The sequence below is a fragment of the Pleurodeles waltl genome, chromosome 4_1 (genome assembly GCF_031143425.1).
Source record: "Pleurodeles waltl isolate 20211129_DDA chromosome 4_1, aPleWal1.hap1.20221129, whole genome shotgun sequence".
Taxonomy (NCBI): domain Eukaryota; kingdom Metazoa; phylum Chordata; class Amphibia; order Caudata; family Salamandridae; genus Pleurodeles; species Pleurodeles waltl.
Window position 1 is genome coordinate 38,627,115 of NC_090442.1, and position 18,425 is coordinate 38,645,539.

General features: G+C 40.3%; 5 non-coding genes across 5 annotated transcripts; all 5 read right to left on the reverse strand.

The window, feature by feature from the left end:
• Positions 1-1,484: 1,484 nt before the first annotated feature.
• TRNAR-UCG (transfer RNA arginine (anticodon UCG)) lies at positions 1,485-1,557 on the reverse strand. Its single transcript has one exon. It is a non-coding gene; the product is annotated as a tRNA-Arg (tRNA).
• A 5,399-nt stretch (positions 1,558-6,956) lies between these two features.
• Positions 6,957-7,029, reverse strand: TRNAR-UCG (transfer RNA arginine (anticodon UCG)). The gene has a single exon. It is a non-coding gene; the product is annotated as a tRNA-Arg (tRNA).
• A 3,555-nt stretch (positions 7,030-10,584) lies between these two features.
• On the reverse strand, positions 10,585-10,657 carry TRNAR-UCG (transfer RNA arginine (anticodon UCG)). The gene has a single exon. It is a non-coding gene; the product is annotated as a tRNA-Arg (tRNA).
• Positions 10,658-13,346: 2,689 nt separating this feature from the next.
• On the reverse strand, positions 13,347-13,419 carry TRNAR-UCG (transfer RNA arginine (anticodon UCG)). Its single transcript has one exon. It is a non-coding gene; the product is annotated as a tRNA-Arg (tRNA).
• A 3,575-nt stretch (positions 13,420-16,994) lies between these two features.
• On the reverse strand, positions 16,995-17,067 carry TRNAR-UCG (transfer RNA arginine (anticodon UCG)). The gene has a single exon. It is a non-coding gene; the product is annotated as a tRNA-Arg (tRNA).
• Between the last annotated feature and the right edge of the window lie 1,358 nt (positions 17,068-18,425).

Genomic DNA, 18,425 nt, shown 5'->3' on the forward strand with positions numbered 1-18,425 from the left:
CCCGTCTAAAAAATGACTCCCAGGCCTTTACGTGGTATTTATACTCCCGGGCAAAAGAGACGCCCGGGAGTTGGCGTGGCTAAAAACGGCGCATTTGCGCCACTTTTTAACGCCTGCTCAGGGCAGGCGTTAAGGGGCCTGTGGGCTCAAAATGAGCCCACAGGTGCCCTCCCATGCCCCCAGGGACCCCCCCTGCCACCCTTGCCCACCCCAGGAGGACCCCCAAGGATGGAGGGACCCACCCCAGGGACATTCAGGTAAGTTCAGGTAAGTATAATTTTTTATTTTTTATATTTTTTTTTGGTGGCATAGGGGGGCCTTATTTGTGCCCCCCTACATGCCACTATGCCCAATGACCATGCCCAGGGGACAGAAGTCCCCTGGGCATGGCCATTGGGCAAGGGGGCATGACTCCTATCTTTACAATGATAGGAGTCATGTTGATGGGGGATGGGCGTCGTTAAAAAATGGCGCAAGTCGGGTTAAGACGATTTTTTCGACGTAACCTGACTTGCCCCATTTTAAGACGCCCATGCGCCATTTTCCCCCTACGCCGGCGCTGTCTGGTCTACGTGGTTTTTTCCCACGCAAACCAGGCAGCGCCGGTCTGATTGCGCCGTCTAACGCCATTCCATAAATACGGCGCCCGCATGGCGCTTCAGAATGGCGTTAGACGGCGCAAAACTTTTTGACGCTAAACTGCGTTAGCGCAGTTTAGCGTCAAAAAGTATAAATATGGGCCAGAAAGCCTATCACCACCTCTACGAACATATTTCAATCAAACCAATATATATCATTCAACAATTATGCCTCTGTATCAATATAACTACAACTCGAGACAGAAAGGAATTTTAAAAACAATCTGCCCTTTTGAATAACCAGCATAATTTTAAGGACGTACAAATTGGAATGTGACAATTTCAGAGTTCCTCATTCATAAGAAGTCTGTGAGATAGTATCTCAGAAAGATCCTAAGTTTATAGCAAAAATGGTTGTAAGGGTGATTTTTACCACACAATTGCAACTAGGTGCCTCAATCTGCAAGAGACCAGTCCTTGACAGATTACACAACTGGGGCAACAGCAAAGGCAGCAATTGTGTCAATCGTTTATGATTCTTCTCTAGTACTATACTTTTTCTGAGGGACAATTTGCATTATTCCTGGAGAAAATCATAGAGCTTCTACCCATGCATAGTTTCTGCTTTCTGCACGCACACACTCCCTGCACTGAGTCTACCCACAGTTCTGTTCGGAATGATTGTGCCATGGCATATTGTTGTATACGTATTGCATATCCGTGGCATTTATGAAGAGGTACTTTGGTATGGCAGAAAGACAGAAAAGTAGCAATGCTGAAGGTATAACATGACTGATTGTGCAGTTTGCATTGGGCTTTCTTAATGAGTGAGAGTGAAATGAGTATTGTAAGAGTGTATTTCCAGTTTGTATGTAAAGATAAGTTGGGTGCTGTGACAAAAAGACTCAACCATGAAGGGACTCAAACCCTCAATCTTCTGATCCGAAGTCAGACGCCTTATCCATTAGGCCACATGGTCACTCACTGCAATATGTTTGGGTGTTTAGGGCTAGGTGGTATGAATGGATGTGGAACATATCAATTACAGGTGCGCAGGACAGGATCCCATACCGTTCTAAATCTTCTTTCCATCAAAGGAGTTTTTTCAAACAATCTCTAGATAATTTCCAAAGTTTCATATCTTATGATGTGCTTTTTTGCCGTTAATCCTCCTTCTTCTTTTATTGAATACTCTGTTTTATGCTGCAATGGTATTTTTGGATTATTTGAAAAGAGAATGAAACTGCTTTAATAGTAGTTCAGACTTCCCATTTCTTGACTTGCTAATTTGCTCCCTGAATTAGCTTATACAAGTGACATGAACAGGGCCTTGACCTAAGCACGTACCTGAAAGGCTGTCACCACCTCTAGAAATAAAATTCACAGCAGCTCAAAACATACATTTTGAAAGAGAATATTTCAAGTGAGTCCAAGTTTAATTTCAATAAAGAAAGCTGTATAAAATGACACGCTGCACATTTGGGTAACCAACATGACACTTTTCAGTGAAGAAGTGGAATGGTTCTGTTGCAATATACTATCACCCTGGCAAGCTGCTACGAGGAAGAGTAAACAATATGATTAGGTTTCAGCAAAAATGTATTAGTTCAGGGTGTGCACATCCGATAGACTTAAACTTACACACCCTGGTCTGTGAGAGTAGTGCCCTATCCATTGCGGCATTGAGGGTAATCTGCAAGACAGAGTTCCAAAATCATCCTTTCATCTCAGTTCATGGCCACATAGAGTATTTCTGCAGTCATTCGTTTCACTTTTCTGTCTTTAATTAAACTGACCATTTTAAACCTCCGGCACCCACCACTTCAATCTTACCGTTTTTGTGCTATCATAGGGCCTTGGAACTTTTGGCAAGTGGACAGAAGCAGTCAGAGAACCACATCACAATACATACTCCTTTGTCTGATACCTTTCACAACAAACTGCTCTTGGAAAAATACGTTAACCGGTCCTTGCTCTCAGACAGACACAGAAAGCCTATCACCACCTCTACGAACATATTTCAATCAAACCAATATATATCATTCAACAATTATGCCTCTGTATCAATATAACTACAACTCGAGACAGAAAGGAATTAAAAAAAAAATCTGCCCATTTGAATAACCAGCAGAGTTTTAAGGACGTACAAATTGGAATGTGACAATTTCAGAGTTCCTCATTCATAAGAAGTCTGTGAGATAGTATCTCAGAAAGATCTCAAGTTTATGGCAAAAATGGTTGTAAGGGTGATTTTTACCACACAATTGCAACTAGGTGCCTCAATCTGCAAGAGACCAGTCCTTGACAGATTACACAACTGGGGCAACAGCAAAGGCAGCAATTGTGTCAATCCTTTATGATTCTTCTTTAGTACTATACTTTTTCTGAGGGACAATTTGCATTATTCCTGGAGAAAATCATAGAGCTTCTACCCATGCATAGTTTCTGCTTTCTGCACGCACACACTCCCTGCACTGAGTCCACCCACAGTTCTGTTCGGAATGATTGTGCCATGACATATTGTTGTATACGTATTGCATATCCGTGGCATTTATGAAGAGGTACTTTGGGTTGGCAGAAAGACAGAAAAGTAGCAATGCTGAAGGTATAACATGACTGATTGTGCAGTTTGCATTGGGCTTTCTTAATGAGTGAGAGTGAAATGATTATTGTAAGAGTGTATTTCCAGTTTGTATGTAAAGATAAGTTGGGTGCTGAGACAAAAAGACTCAACCATGAAGGGACTCGAACCCTCAATCTTCTGATCTGAAGTCAAACGCCTTATCCATTAGGCCACATGGTCACTGACTGCAATATGTTTGGGTGTTTAGGGTTAGGTGGTATGAATGGATGTGGAACATATCAATTACAGGTGCGCAGGACAGGATCCCATACCGTTCTTCATCTTCTTTCCATCAAAGGAGTTTTTTCAAACAATATCTAGATAATTTCCAAAGTTTCATATCTTATGATGTGCTTTTTTGCCGTTAATCCTCCTTCTTCTTTTATTGAATACTCTGTTTTATGCTGCAATGGTATTTTTGGATTATTTGAAAAGAGAATGAAACTGCTTTGACAGTAGTTCAGACTTCCCATTTATTGACTTGCTAATTTGCTCCCTGAATTAGCTTATACAAGTGACATGAACAGGGCCTTGACCTAAGCACGTACCTGAAAGGCTGTCACCACCTCTGGAAATAAAATTCACAGCAGCTCAAAACATTCATTTTGAAAGAGAATATTTGAAGTGACTCCAAGTTTAATTTCAATAAAGAAAGCTGTATAAAATGACACGCTGCACATTTGGGTAACCAGCATGACTCTTTTCAGTGAAGAAGTGGAATGGTTCTGTTGCAATATACTATCACCCTGGCAAGCTGCTACGAGGAAGAGTAAACAATATGATTAGGTTTCAGCAAAAATGTATTAGTTCAGGGTGTGCACCTCAGATAGACTTAAACTTACACACCCTGGTCTGTGAGAGTAGTGCCCTATCCATTGCGGCATTGAGGGTAATCTGCAAGACAGAGTTCCAAAATCATCCTTTCATCTCAGTTCATGGCCACATACAGTATTTCTGCAGTCATTCGTTTCACTTTTCTGTCTTTAATTAAACTGACCATTTTAAACCTCCGGCACCCACCACTTCAATCTTACAGTTTTTGTGCTATCATAGGGCCTTGGAACTTTTGGCAAGTGGACAGAAGCAGTCAGAGAACCACATCACAATACATACTCCTTTGCCTGATACCTTTCACAGCAAACTGCTCTTAGAAAAAGACGTTAACCGGTTCTTGCTCGCAGACAGACACAGAAAGCCTATCACCACCTCTACGAACATATTTCAATCAAACCAATATATATCATTCAACAATTATGCCTCTGTACCAATATAACTACAACTTGAGACAGAAAGGAATTTAAAAAACAATCTGCCCATTTGAATAACCAGCATAGTTTTAAGGACGTACAAATTGGAATGTGACAATTTCAGAGTTCCTCATTCATAAGAAGTCTGTGAGATAGTATCTCAGAAAGATCTCAAGTTTATAGCAAAAATGGTTGTAAGGGTGATTTTTACCACACAATTGCAACTAGGTGCCTCAATCTGCAAGAGACCAGTCCTTGACAGATTACACAACTGGGGCAACAGCAAAGGCAGCAATTGTGTCAATCGTTTATGATTCTTCTCTAGTACTATACTTTTTCTGAGGGACAATTTGCATTATTCCTGGAGAAAATCATAGAGCTTCTACCCATGCATAGTTTCTGCTTTCTGCACGCACACACTCCCTGCACTGAGTCTACCCACAGTTCTGTTCGGAATGATCGTGCCATGACATATTGTTGTATACGTATTGCATATCCGTGGCATTTATGAAGAGGTACTTTGGTATGGCAGAAAGACAGAAAAGTAGCAATGCTGAAGGCATAACATGACTGATTGTGCAGTTTGCATTGGGCTTTCTTAATGAGTGAGAGTGAAATGAGTATTGTAAGAGTGTATTTCCATTTTGTATGTAAAGATAAGTTGGGTGCTGTGACAAAAAGACTCAACCATGAATGGACTCGAACCCTCAATCTTGTGATCCGAAGTCAGACGCCTTATCCATTAGGCCACATGGTCCCTGACTGCAATATGTTTGGGTGTTTAGGGTTAGGTGGTATGAATGGATGTGGAACATATCAATTACAGGTGCGCAGGACAGGATCCCATACCGTTCTTCATCTTCTTTCCATCAAAGGAGTTTTTTCAAACAATATCTAGATAATTTCCAAAGTTTCATATCTTATGATGTGATTTTTTGCCGTTAATCCTCCTTCTTCTTTTATTGAATACTCTGTTTTATGCTGCAATGGTATTTTTGGATTATTTGAAAAGAGAATGAAACTGCTTTGACAGTAGTTCAGACTTCCCATTTATTGACTTGCTAATTTGCTCCCTGAATTAGCTTATACAAGTGACATGAACAGGGCCTTGACCTAAGCACGTACCTGAAAGCCTGTCACCACCTCTAGAAATAAAATTCACAGCAGCTCAAAACATTCATTTTGAAAGAGAATATTTCAAGTGAGTCCAAGTTTAATTTCAATAAAGAAAGTTGTATAAAATGACACGCTGCACATTTGGGTAACCAGCATGACTCTTTTCAGTGAAGAAGTGGAATGGTTCTGTTGCAATATACTATCACCCTGGCAAGCTGCTACGAGGAAGAGTAAACAATATGATTAGGTTTCAGCAAAAATGTATTAGTTCAGGGTGTGCACCTCAGATAGACTTAAACTTACACACCCTGGTCTGTGAGAGTAGTGCCCTATCCATTGCGGCATTGAGGGTAATCTGCAAGGCAGAGTTCCAAAATCATCCTTTCATCTCAGTTCATGGCCACATACAGTATTTCTGCAGTCATTCGTTTCACTTTTCTGTCTTTAATTAAACTGACCATTTTAAACCTTCGGCACCCACCACTTCAATCTTACAGTTTTTGTGCTATCATAGGGCCTTGGAACTTTTGGCAAGTGGACAGAAGCAGTCAGAGAACCACATCACAATACATACTCCTTTGCCTGATACCTTTCACAACAAATTGCTCTTGGAAAAAGACGTTAACCGGTCCTTGCTCTCAGACAGACACAGAAAGCCTATCACCACCTCTACGAACATATTTCAATCAAACCAATATATATCATTCAACAATTATGCCTCTGTATCAATATAACTACAACTCGAGACAGAAAATAATTTAAAAAACAATCTGCCCATTTAAATAACCAGCAGAGTTTTAAGGACGTACAAATTGGAATGTGACAATTTCAGAGTTCCTCATTCATAAGAAGTCTGTGAGATAGTATCTCAGAAAGATCTCAAGTTTATAGCAAAAATGGTTGTAAGGGTGATTTATACCACACAATCGCAACTAGGTGCATCAATCTGCAAGAGACCAGTCCTTGACAGATTACACAACTGGGGCAACAGCAAAGGCAGCAATTGTGTCAATCCTTTATGATTCTTCTCTAGTACTATACTTTTTCTGAGGGACAATTTGCATTATTCCTGGAGAAAATCATAGTGCTTCTACCCATGCATAGTTTCTGCTTTCTGCACGCACACACTCCCTGCACTGAGTCTACCCACAGTTCTGTTCGGAATAATTGTGCCATGACATATTGTTGTATACGTATTGCATATCCGTGGCATTTATGAAGAGGTACTTTGGTATGGCAGAAAGACAGAAAAGTAGCAATGCTGAAGGTATAACATGACTGATTGTGCAGTTTGCATTGGGCTTTCTTAATGAGTGAGAGTGAAATGATTATTGTAAGAGTGTATTTCCAGTTTGTATGTAAAGATAAGTTGGGTGCTGTGACAAAAAGACTCAACCATGAAGGGACTCAAACCCTCAATCTTCTGATCCGAAGTCAGACGCCTTATCCATTAGGCCACATGGTCACTGACTGCAATATGTTTGGGTGTTTAGGGTTAGGTGGTATGAATGGATGTGCAACATATCAATTACAGGTGGGCAGGACAGGATCCCATACCGTTCTTCATCTTCTTTCCATCAAAGGAGTTTTTTCAAACAATATCTAGATAATTTCCAAAGTTTCATATCTTATGATGTGCTTTTTTGCCGTTAATCCTCCTTCTTCTTTTATTGAATACTCTGTTTTATGCTGCAATGGTATTTTTGGATTATTTTAAAAGAGAATGAAACTGCTTTGACAGTAGTTCAGACTTCCCATTTATTGACTTGCTAATTTGCTCCCTGAATTAGCTTATACAAGTGACATGAACAGGGCCTTGACCTAAGCACGTACCTGAAAGGCTGTCACCACCTCTGGAAATAAAATTCACAGCAGCTCAAAACATTCATTTTGAAAGAGAATATTTCAAGTGAGTCCAAGTTTAATTTCAATAAAGAAAGCTGTATAAAATGACACGCTGCACATTTGGGTAACCAACATGACACTTTTCAGTGAAGAAGTGGAATGGTTCTGTTGCAATATACTATCACCCTGGCAAGCTGCTACGAGGAAGAGTAAACAATATGATTAGGTTTCAGCAAAAATGTATTAGTTCAGGGTGTGCACCTCAGATAGACTTAAACTTACACACCCTGGTCTGTGAGAGTAGTGCCCTATCCATTGCGGCATTGAGGGTAATCTGCAAGACAGAGTTCCAAAATCATCCTTTCATCTCAGTTCATGGCTACATACAGTATTTCTGCAGTCATTCGTTTCTTTTTTCTGTCTTTAATTAAACTGACCATTTTAAACCTCCGGCACCCACCACTTCAATCTTACCGTTTTTGTGCTATCATAGGGCCTTGGAACTTTTGGCAAGTGGACAGAAGCAGTCAGAGAACCACATCACAATACATACTCCTTTGCCTGATACCTTTCACAACAAACTGCTCTTGGAAAAAGACGTTAACCGGTTCTTGCTCTCAGACAGACACAGAAAGCCTATCACCACCTCTACGAACATATTTCAATCAAACCAATATATATCATTCAACAATTATGCCTCTGTATCAATATAACTACAACTCGAGACAGAAAGGAATTTAAAAAACAATCTGCCCTTTTGAATAACCAGCATAATTTTAAGGACGTACAAATTGGAATGTGACAATTTCAGAGTTCCTCATTCATAAGAAGTCTGTGAGATAGTATCTCAGAAAGATCCTAAGTTTATAGCAAAAATGGTTGTAAGGGTGATTTTTACCACACAATTGCAACTAGGTGCCTCAATCTGCAAGAGACCAGTCCTTGACAGATTACACAACTGGGGCAACAGCAAAGGCAGCAATTGTGTCAATCGTTTATGATTCTTCTCTAGTACTATACTTTTTCTGAGGGACAATTTGCATTATTCCTGGAGAAAATCATAGAGCTTCTACCCATGCATAGTTTCTGCTTTCTGCACGCACACACTCCCTGCACTGAGTCTACCCACAGTTCTGTTCGGAATGATTGTGCCATGGCATATTGTTGTATACGTATTGCATATCCGTGGCATTTATGAAGAGGTACTTTGTTATGGCAGAAAGACAGAAAAGTAGCAATGCTGAAGGCATAACATGACTGATTGTGCAGTTTGCATTGGGCTTTCTTAATGAGTGAGAGTGAAATGAGTATTTGTATGTAAAGATAAGTTGGGTGCTGTGACAAAAAGACTCAACCATGAATGGACTCTAACCCTCAATCTTGTGATCCGAAGTCAGACGCCTTATCCATTAGGCCACATGGTCCCTGACTGCAATATGTTTGGGTGTTTAGGGTTAGGTGGTATGAATGGATGTGGAACATATCAATTACAGGTGCGCAGGACAGGATCCCATACCGTTCTTCATCTTCTTTCCATCAAAGGAGTTTTTTCAAACAATATCTAGATAATTTCCAAAGTTTCATATCTTATGATGTGATTTTTTGCCGTTAATCCTCCTTCTTCTTTTATTGAATACTCTGTTTTATGCTGCAATGGTATTTTTGGATTATTTGAAAAGAGAACGAAACTGCTTTGACAGTAGTTCAGACTTCCCATTTATTGACTTGCTAATTTGCTCCCTGAATTAGCTTATACAAGTGACATGAACAGGGCCTTGACCTAAGCACGTACCTGAAAGCCTGTCACCACCTCTAGAAATAAAATTCACAGCAGCTCAAAACATTCATTTTGAAAGAGAATATTTCAAGTGAGTCCAAGTTTAATTTCAATAAAGAAAGTTGTATAAAATGACACGCTGCACATTTGGGTAACCAGCATGACTCTTTTCAGTGAAGAAGTGGAATGGTTCTGTTGCAATATACTATCACCCTGGCAAGCTGCTACGAGGAAGAGTAAACAATATGATTAGGTTTCAGCAAAAATGTATTAGTTCAGGGTGTGCACCTCAGATAGACTTAAACTTACACACCCTGGTCTGTGAGAGTAGTGCCCTATCCATTGCGGCATTGAGGGTAATCTGCAAGGCAGAGTTCCAAAATCATCCTTTCATCTCAGTTCATGGCCACATACAGTATTTCTGCAGTCATTCGTTTCACTTTTCTGTCTTTAATTAAACTGACCATTTTAAACCTTCGGCACCCACCACTTCAATCTTACAGTTTTTGTGCTATCATAGGGCCTTGGAACTTTTGGCAAGTGGACAGAAGCAGTCAGAGAACCACATCACAATACATACCCCTTTGCCTGATACCTTTCACAACAAATTGCTCTTGGAAAAAGACGTTAACCGGTCCTTGCTCTCAGACAGACACAGAAAGCCTATCACCACCTCTACGAACATATTTCAATCAAACCAATATATATCATTCAACAATTATGCCTCTGTATCAATATAACTACAACTCGAGACAGAAAATAATTTAAAAAACAATCTGCCCATTTAAATAACCAGCAGAGTTTTAAGGACGTACAAATTGGAATGTGACAATTTCAGAGTTCCTCATTCATAAGAAGTCTGTGAGATAGTATCTCAGAAAGATCTCAAGTTTATAGCAAAAATGGTTGTAAGGGTGATTTATACCACACAATCGCAACTAGGTGCATCAATCTGCAAGAGACCAGTCCTTGACAGATTACACAACTGGGGCAACAGCAAAGGCAGCAATTGTGTCAATCCTTTATGATTCTTCTCTAGTACTATACTTTTTCTGAGGGACAATTTGCATTATTCCTGGAGAAAATCATAGTGCTTCTACCCATGCATAGTTTCTGCTTTCTGCACGCACACACTCCCTGCACTGAGTCTACCCACAGTTCTGTTCGGAATGATTGTGCCATGACATATTGTTGTATACGTATTGCATATCCGTGGCATTTATGAAGAGGTACTTTGGTATGGCAGAAAGACAGAAAAGTAGCAATGCTGAAGGTATAACATGACTGATTGTGCAGTTTGCATTGGGCTTTCTTAATGAGTGAGAGTGAAATGATTATTGTAAGAGTGTATTTCCAGTTTGTATGTAAAGATAAGTTGGGTGCTGTGACAAAAAGACTCAACCATGAAGGGACTCAAACCCTCAATCTTCTGATCCGAAGTCAGACGCCTTATCCATTAGGCCACATGGTCACTGACTGCAATATGTTTGGGTGTTTAGGGTTAGGTGGTATGAATGGATGTGGAACATATCAATTACAGGTGCGCAGGACAGGATCCCATACCGTTCTTCATCTTCTTTCCATCAAAGGAGTTTTTTCAAACAATATCTAGATAATTTCCAAAGTTTCATATCTTATGATGTGCTTTTTTGCCGTTAATCCTCCTTCTTCTTTTATTGAATACTCTGTTTTATGCTGCAATGGTATTTTTGGATTATTTTAAAAGAGAATGAAACTGCTTTGACAGTAGTTCAGACTTCCCATTTATTGACTTGCTAATTTGCTCCCTGAATTAGCTTATACAAGTGACATGAACAGGGCCTTGACCTAAGCACGTACCTGAAAGGCTGTCACCACCTCTGGAAATAAAATTCACAGCAGCTCAAAACATTCATTTTGAAAGAGAATATTTCAAGTGAGTCCAAATTTAATTTCAATAAAGAAAGCTGTATAAAATGACACGCTGCACATTTGGGTAACCAACATGACACTTTTCAGTGAAGAAGTGGAATGGTTCTGTTGCAATATACTATCACCCTGGCAAGCTGCTACGAGGAAGAGTAAACAATATGATTAGGTTTCAGCAAAAATGTATTAGTTCAGGGTGTGCACCTCAGATAGACTTAAACTTACACACCCTGGTCTGTGAGAGTAGTGCCCTATCCATTGCGGCATTGAGGGTAATCTGCAAGACAGAGTTCCAAAATCATCCTTTCATCTCAGTTCATGGCTACATACAGTATTTCTGCAGTCATTCGTTTCTTTTTTCTGTCTTTAATTAAACTGACCATTTTAAACCTCCGGCACCCACCACTTCAATCTTACCGTTTTTGTGCTATCATAGGGCCTTGGAACTTTTGGCAAGTGGACAGAAGCAGTCAGAGAACCACATCACAATACATACTCCTTTGCCTGATACCTTTCACAACAAACTGCTCTTGGAAAAAGACGTTAACCGGTTTTTGCTCTCAGACAGACACAGAGGGCCATATTTATACTCCGTTTGCGCCGAAATTGCGTCGTTTTTTTTGACGCAATTTCGACGCAAAACTAACGCCAACTAACGCCATATTTATACTATGGCGTTAGAGGCGAATAGCGCCAAAGTTCCCGGAATGTGCGTCATTTTTTAGCGTGAACCCCTTCCTTGCGTTAATGATATGCAAGGGAGGCGTTCCCGTCTAAAAAATGACTCCCAGGCCTTTACGTGGTATTTATACTCCCGGGCAAAAGAGACGCCCGGGAGTTGGCGTGGCTAAAAACGGCGCATTTGCGCCACTTTTTAACGCCTGCTCAGGGCAGGCGTTAAGGGGCCTGTGGGCTCAAAATGAGCCCACAGGTGCCCTCCCATGCCCCCAGGGACCCCCCCTGCCACCCTTGCCCACCCCAGGAGGACCCCCAAGGATGGAGGGACCCACCCCAGGGACATTCAGGTAAGTTCAGGTAAGTATAATTTTTTATTTTTTATATTTTTTTTTGGTGGCATAGGGGGGCCTTATTTGTGCCCCCCTACATGCCACTATGCCCAATGACCATGCCCAGGGGACAGAAGTCCCCTGGGCATGGCCATTGGGCAAGGGGGCATGACTCCTATCTTTACAATGATAGGAGTCATGTTGATGGGGGATGGGCGTCGTTAAAAAATGGCGCAAGTCGGGTTAAGACGATTTTTTCGACGTAACCTGACTTGCCCCATTTTAAGACGCCCATGCGCCATTTTCCCCCTACGCCGGCGCTGTCTGGTCTACGTGGTTTTTTCCAACGCAAACCAGGCAGCGCCGGTCTGATTGCGCCGTCTAACGCCATTCCATAAATACGGCGCCCGCATGGCGCTTCAGAATGGCGTTAGACGGCGCAAAACTTTTTGACGCTAAACTGCGTTAGCGCAGTTTAGCGTCAAAAAGTATAAATATGGGCCAGAAAGCCTATCACCACCTCTACGAACATATTTCAATCAAACCAATATATATCATTCAACAATTATGCCTCTGTATCAATATAACTACAACTCGAGACAGAAAGGAATTTAAAAAACAATCTGCCCTTTTGAATAACCAGCATAATTTTAAGGACGTACAAATTGGAATGTGACAATTTCAGAGTTCCTCATTCATAAGAAGTCTGTGAGATAGTATCTCAGAAAGATCCTAAGTTTATAGCAAAAATGGTTGTAAGGGTGATTTTTACCACACAATTGCAACTAGGTGCCTCAATCTGCAAGAGACCAGTCCTTGACAGATTACACAACTGGGGCAACAGCAAAGGCAGCAATTGTGTCAATCGTTTATGATTCTTCTCTAGTACTATACTTTTTCTGAGGGACAATTTGCATTATTCCTGGAGAAAATCATAGAGCTTCTACCCATGCATAGTTTCTGCTTTCTGCACGCACACACTCCCTGCACTGAGTCTACCCACAGTTCTGTTCGGAATGATTGTGCCATGGCATATTGTTGTATACGTATTGCATATCCGTGGCATTTATGAAGAGGTACTTTGGTATGGCAGAAAGACAGAAAAGTAGCAATGCTGAAGGTATAACATGACTGATTGTGCAGTTTGCATTGGGCTTTCTTAATGAGTGAGAGTGAAATGAGTATTGTAAGAGTGTATTTCCAGTTTGTATGTAAAGATAAGTTGGGTGCTGTGACAAAAAGACTCAACCATGAAGGGACTCAAACCCTCAATCTTCTGATCCGAAGTCAGACGCCTTATCCATTAGGCCACATGGTCACTCACTGCAATATGTTTGGGTGTTTAGGGCTAGGTGGTATGAATGGATGTGGAACATATCAATTACAGGTGCGCAGGACAGGATCCCATACCGTTCTAAATCTTCTTTCCATCAAAGGAGTTTTTTCAAACAATCTCTAGATAATTTCCAAAGTTTCATATCTTATGATGTGCTTTTTTGCCGTTAATCCTCCTTCTTCTTTTATTGAATACTCTGTTTTATGCTGCAATGGTATTTTTGGATTATTTGAAAAGAGAATGAAACTGCTTTAATAGTAGTTCAGACTTCCCATTTCTTGACTTGCTAATTTGCTCCCTGAATTAGCTTATACAAGTGACATGAACAGGGCCTTGACCTAAGCACGTACCTGAAAGGCTGTCACCACCTCTAGAAATAAAATTCACAGCAGCTCAAAACATACATTTTGAAAGAGAATATTTCAAGTGAGTCCAAGTTTAATTTCAATAAAGAAAGCTGTATAAAATGACACGCTGCACATTTGGGTAACCAACATGACACTTTTCAGTGAAGAAGTGGAATGGTTCTGTTGCAATATACTATCACCCTGGCAAGCTGCTACGAGGAAGAGTAAACAATATGATTAGGTTTCAGCAAAAATGTATTAGTTCAGGGTGTGCACATCCGATAGACTTAAACTTACACACCCTGGTCTGTGAGAGTAGTGCCCTATCCATTGCGGCATTGAGGGTAATCTGCAAGACAGAGTTCCAAAATCATCCTTTCATCTCAGTTCATGGCCACATAGAGTATTTCTGCAGTCATTCGTTTCACTTTTCTGTCTTTAATTAAACTGACCATTTTAAACCTCCGGCACCCACCACTTCAATCTTACCGTTTTTGTGCTATCATAGGGCCTTGGAACTTTTGGCAAGTGGACAGAAGCAGTCAGAGAACCACATCACAATACATACTCCTTTGTCTGATACCTTTCACAACAAACTGCTCTTGGAAAAATACGTTAACCGGTCCTTGCTCTCAGACAGACACAGAAAGCCTATCACCACCTCTACGAACATATTTCAATCAAACCAATATATATCATTCAACAATTATGCCTCTGTATCAATATAACTACAACTCGAGACAGAAAGGAATTTAAAAAAAAATCTGCCCATTTGAATAACCAGCAGAGTTTTAAGGACGTACAAATTGGAATGTGACAATTTCAGAGTTCCTCATTCATAAGAAGTCTGTGAGATAGTATCTCAGAAAGATCTCAAGTTTATGGCAAAAATGGTTGTAAGGGTGATTTTTACCACACAATTGCAACTAGGTGCCTCAATCTGCAAGAGACCAGTCCTTGACAGATTACACAACTGGGGCAACAGCAAAGGCAGCAATTGTGTCAATCCTTTATGATTCTTCTTTAGTACTATACTTTTTCTGAGGGACAATTTGCATTATTCCTGGAGAAAATCATAGAGCTTCTACCCATGCATAGTTTCTGCTTTCTGCACGCACACACTCCCTGCACTGAGTCCACCCACAGTTCTGTTCGGAATGATTGTGCCATGACATATTGTTGTATACGTATTGCATATCCGTGGCATTTATGAAGAGGTACTTTGGTATGGCAGAAAGACAGAAAAGTAGCAATGCTGAAGGTATAACATGACTGATTGTGCAGTTTGCATTGGGCTTTCTTAATGAGTGAGAGTGAAATGATTATTGTAAGAGTGTATTTCCAGTTTGTATGTAAAGATAAGTTGGGTGCTGAGACAAAAAGACTCAACCATGAAGGGACTCGAACCCTCAATCTTCTGATCTGAAGTCAAACGCCTTATCCATTAGGCCACATGGTCACTGACTGCAATATGTTTGGGTGTTTAGGGTTAGGTGGTATGAATGGATGTGGAACATATCAATTACAGGTGCGCAGGACAGGATCCCATACCGTTCTTCATCTTCTTTCCATCAAAGGAGTTTTTTCAAACAATATCTAGATAATTTCCAAAGTTTCATATCTTATGATGTGCTTTTTTGCCGTTAATCCTCCTTCTTCTTTTATTGAATACTCTGTTTTATGCTGCAATGGTATTTTTGGATTATTTGAAAAGAGAATGAAACTGCTTTGACAGTAGTTCAGACTTCCCATTTATTGACTTGCTAATTTGCTCCCTGAATTAGCTTATACAAGTGACATGAACAGGGCCTTGACCTAAGCACGTACCTGAAAGGCTGTCACCACCTCTGGAAATAAAATTCACAGCAGCTCAAAACATTCATTTTGAAAGAGAATATTTGAAGTGACTCCAAGTTTAATTTCAATAAAGAAAGCTGTATAAAATGACACGCTGCACATTTGGGTAACCAGCATGACTCTTTTCAGTGAAGAAGTGGAATGGTTCTGTTGCAATATACTATCACCCTGGCAAGCTGCTACGAGGAAGAGTAAACAATATGATTAGGTTTCAGCAAAAATGTATTAGTTCAGGGTGTGCACCTCAGATAGACTTAAACTTACACACCCTGGTCTGTGAGAGTAGTGCCCTATCCATTGCGGCATTGAGGGTAATCTGCAAGACAGAGTTCCAAAATCATCCTTTCATCTCAGTTCATGGCCACATACAGTATTTCTGCAGTCATTCGTTTCACTTTTCTGTCTTTAATTAAACTGACCATTTTAAACCTCCGGCACCCACCACTTCAATCTTACAGTTTTTGTGCTATCATAGGGCCTTGGAACTTTTGGCAAGTGGACAGAAGCAGTCAGAGAACCACATCACAATACATACTCCTTTGCCTGATACCTTTCACAGCAAACTGCTCTTGGAAAAAGACGTTAACCGGTTCTTGCTCGCAGACAGACACAGAAAGCCTATCACCACCTCTACGAACATATTTCAATCAAACCAATATATATCATTCAACAATTATGCCTCTGTATCAATATAACTACAACTTGAGACAGAAAGGAATTTAAAAAACAATCTGCCCATTTGAATAACCAGCATAGTTTTAAGGACGTACAAATTGGAATGTGACAATTTCAGAGTTCCTCATTCATAAGAAGTCTGTGAGATAGTATCTCAGAAAGATCTCAAGTTTATAGCAAAAATGGTTGCAAGGGTGATTTTTACCACACAATTGCAACTAGGTGCCTCAATCTGCAAGAGACCAGTCCTTGACAGATTACACAACTGGGGCAACAGCAAAGGCAGCAATTGTGTCAATCGTTTATGATTCTTCTCTAGTACTATACTTTTTCTGAGGGACAATTTGCATTATTCCTGGAGAAAATCATAGAGCTTTTACCCATGCATAGTTTCTGCTTTCTGCACGCACACACTCCCTGCACTGAGTCTACCCACAGTTCTGTTCGGAATGATTGTGCCATGACATATTGTTGTATACGTATTGCATATCCGTGGCATTTATGAAGAGGTACTTTGGTATGGCAGAAAGACAGAAAAGTAGCAATGCTGAAGGTATAACATGACTGATTGTGCAGTTTGCATTGGGCTTTCTTAATGAGTGAGAGTGAAATGATTATTGTAAGAGTGTATTTCCAGTTTGTATGTAAAGATAAGTTGGGTGCTGTGACAAAAAGACTCAACCATGAAGGGACTCGAACCCTCAATCTTCTGATCCGAAGTCAGACGCCTTATCCATTAGGCCACATGGTCACTGACTGCAATATGTTTGGGTGTTTAGGGTTAGGTGGTATGAATGGATGTGGAACATATCAATTACAGGTGCGCAGGACAGGATCCCATACCGTTCTTCATCTTCTTTCCATCAAAGTAGTTTTTTCAAACAATATCTAGATAATTTCCAAAGTTTCATATCTTATGATGTGCTTTTTTGCCGTTAATCCTCCTTCTTCTTTTATTGAATACTCTGTTTTATGCTGCAATGGTATTTTTGGATTATTTGAAAAGAGAATGAAACTGCTTTGACAGTAGTTCAGACTTCCCATTTATTGACTTGCTAATTTGCTCCCTGAATTAGCTTATACAAGTGACATGAACAGGGCCTTGACCTAAGCACGTACCTGAAAGGCTGTCACCACCTATGGAAATAAAATTCACAGCAGCTCAAAACATTCATTTTGAAAGAGAATATTTCAAGTGAGTCCAAGTTTCATTTCAATAAAGAAAGCTGTATAAAATGACACGCTGCACATTTGGGTAACCAACATGACACTTTTCAGTGAAGAAGTGGAATGGTTCTGTTGCAATATACTATCACCCTGGCAAGCTGCTACGAGGAAGAGTAAACAATATGATTAGGTTTCAGCAAAAATGTATTAGTTCAGGGTGTGCACCTCAGATAGACTTAAACTTACACACCCTGGTCTGTGAGAGTAGTGCCCTATCCATTGCGGCATTGAGGGTAATCTGCAAGACAGAGTTCCAAAATCATCCTTTCATCTCAGTTCATGGCTACATACAGTATTTCTGCAGTCATTCGTTTCACTTTTCTGTCTTTAATTAAACTGACCATTTTAAACCTCCGGCACCCACCACTTCAATCTTACAGTTTTTGTGCTATCATAGGGCCTTGGAACTTTTGGCAAGTGGACAGAAGCAGTCAGAGAACCACATCACAATACATACTCCTTTGCCTGATACCTTTCACAACAAACTGCTCTTGGAAAAATACGTTAACCGGTCCTTGCTCTCAGACAGACACAGAAAGCCTATCACCACCTCTACGAACATATTTCAATCAAACCAATATATATCATTCAACAATTATGCCTCTGTATCAATATAACTACAACTCGAGACAGAAAGGAATTTAAAAAACAATCTGCCCATTTGAATAACCAGCAGAGTTTTAAGGACGTACAAATTGGAATGTGACAATTTCAGAGTTCCTCATTCATAAGAAGTCTGTGAGATAGTATCTCAGAAAGATCTCAAGTTTATAGCAAAAATGGTTGTAAGGGTGATTTTTACCACACAATTGCAACTAGGTGCCTCAATCTGCAAGAGACCAGTCCTTGACAGATTACACAACTGGGGCAACAGCAAAGGCA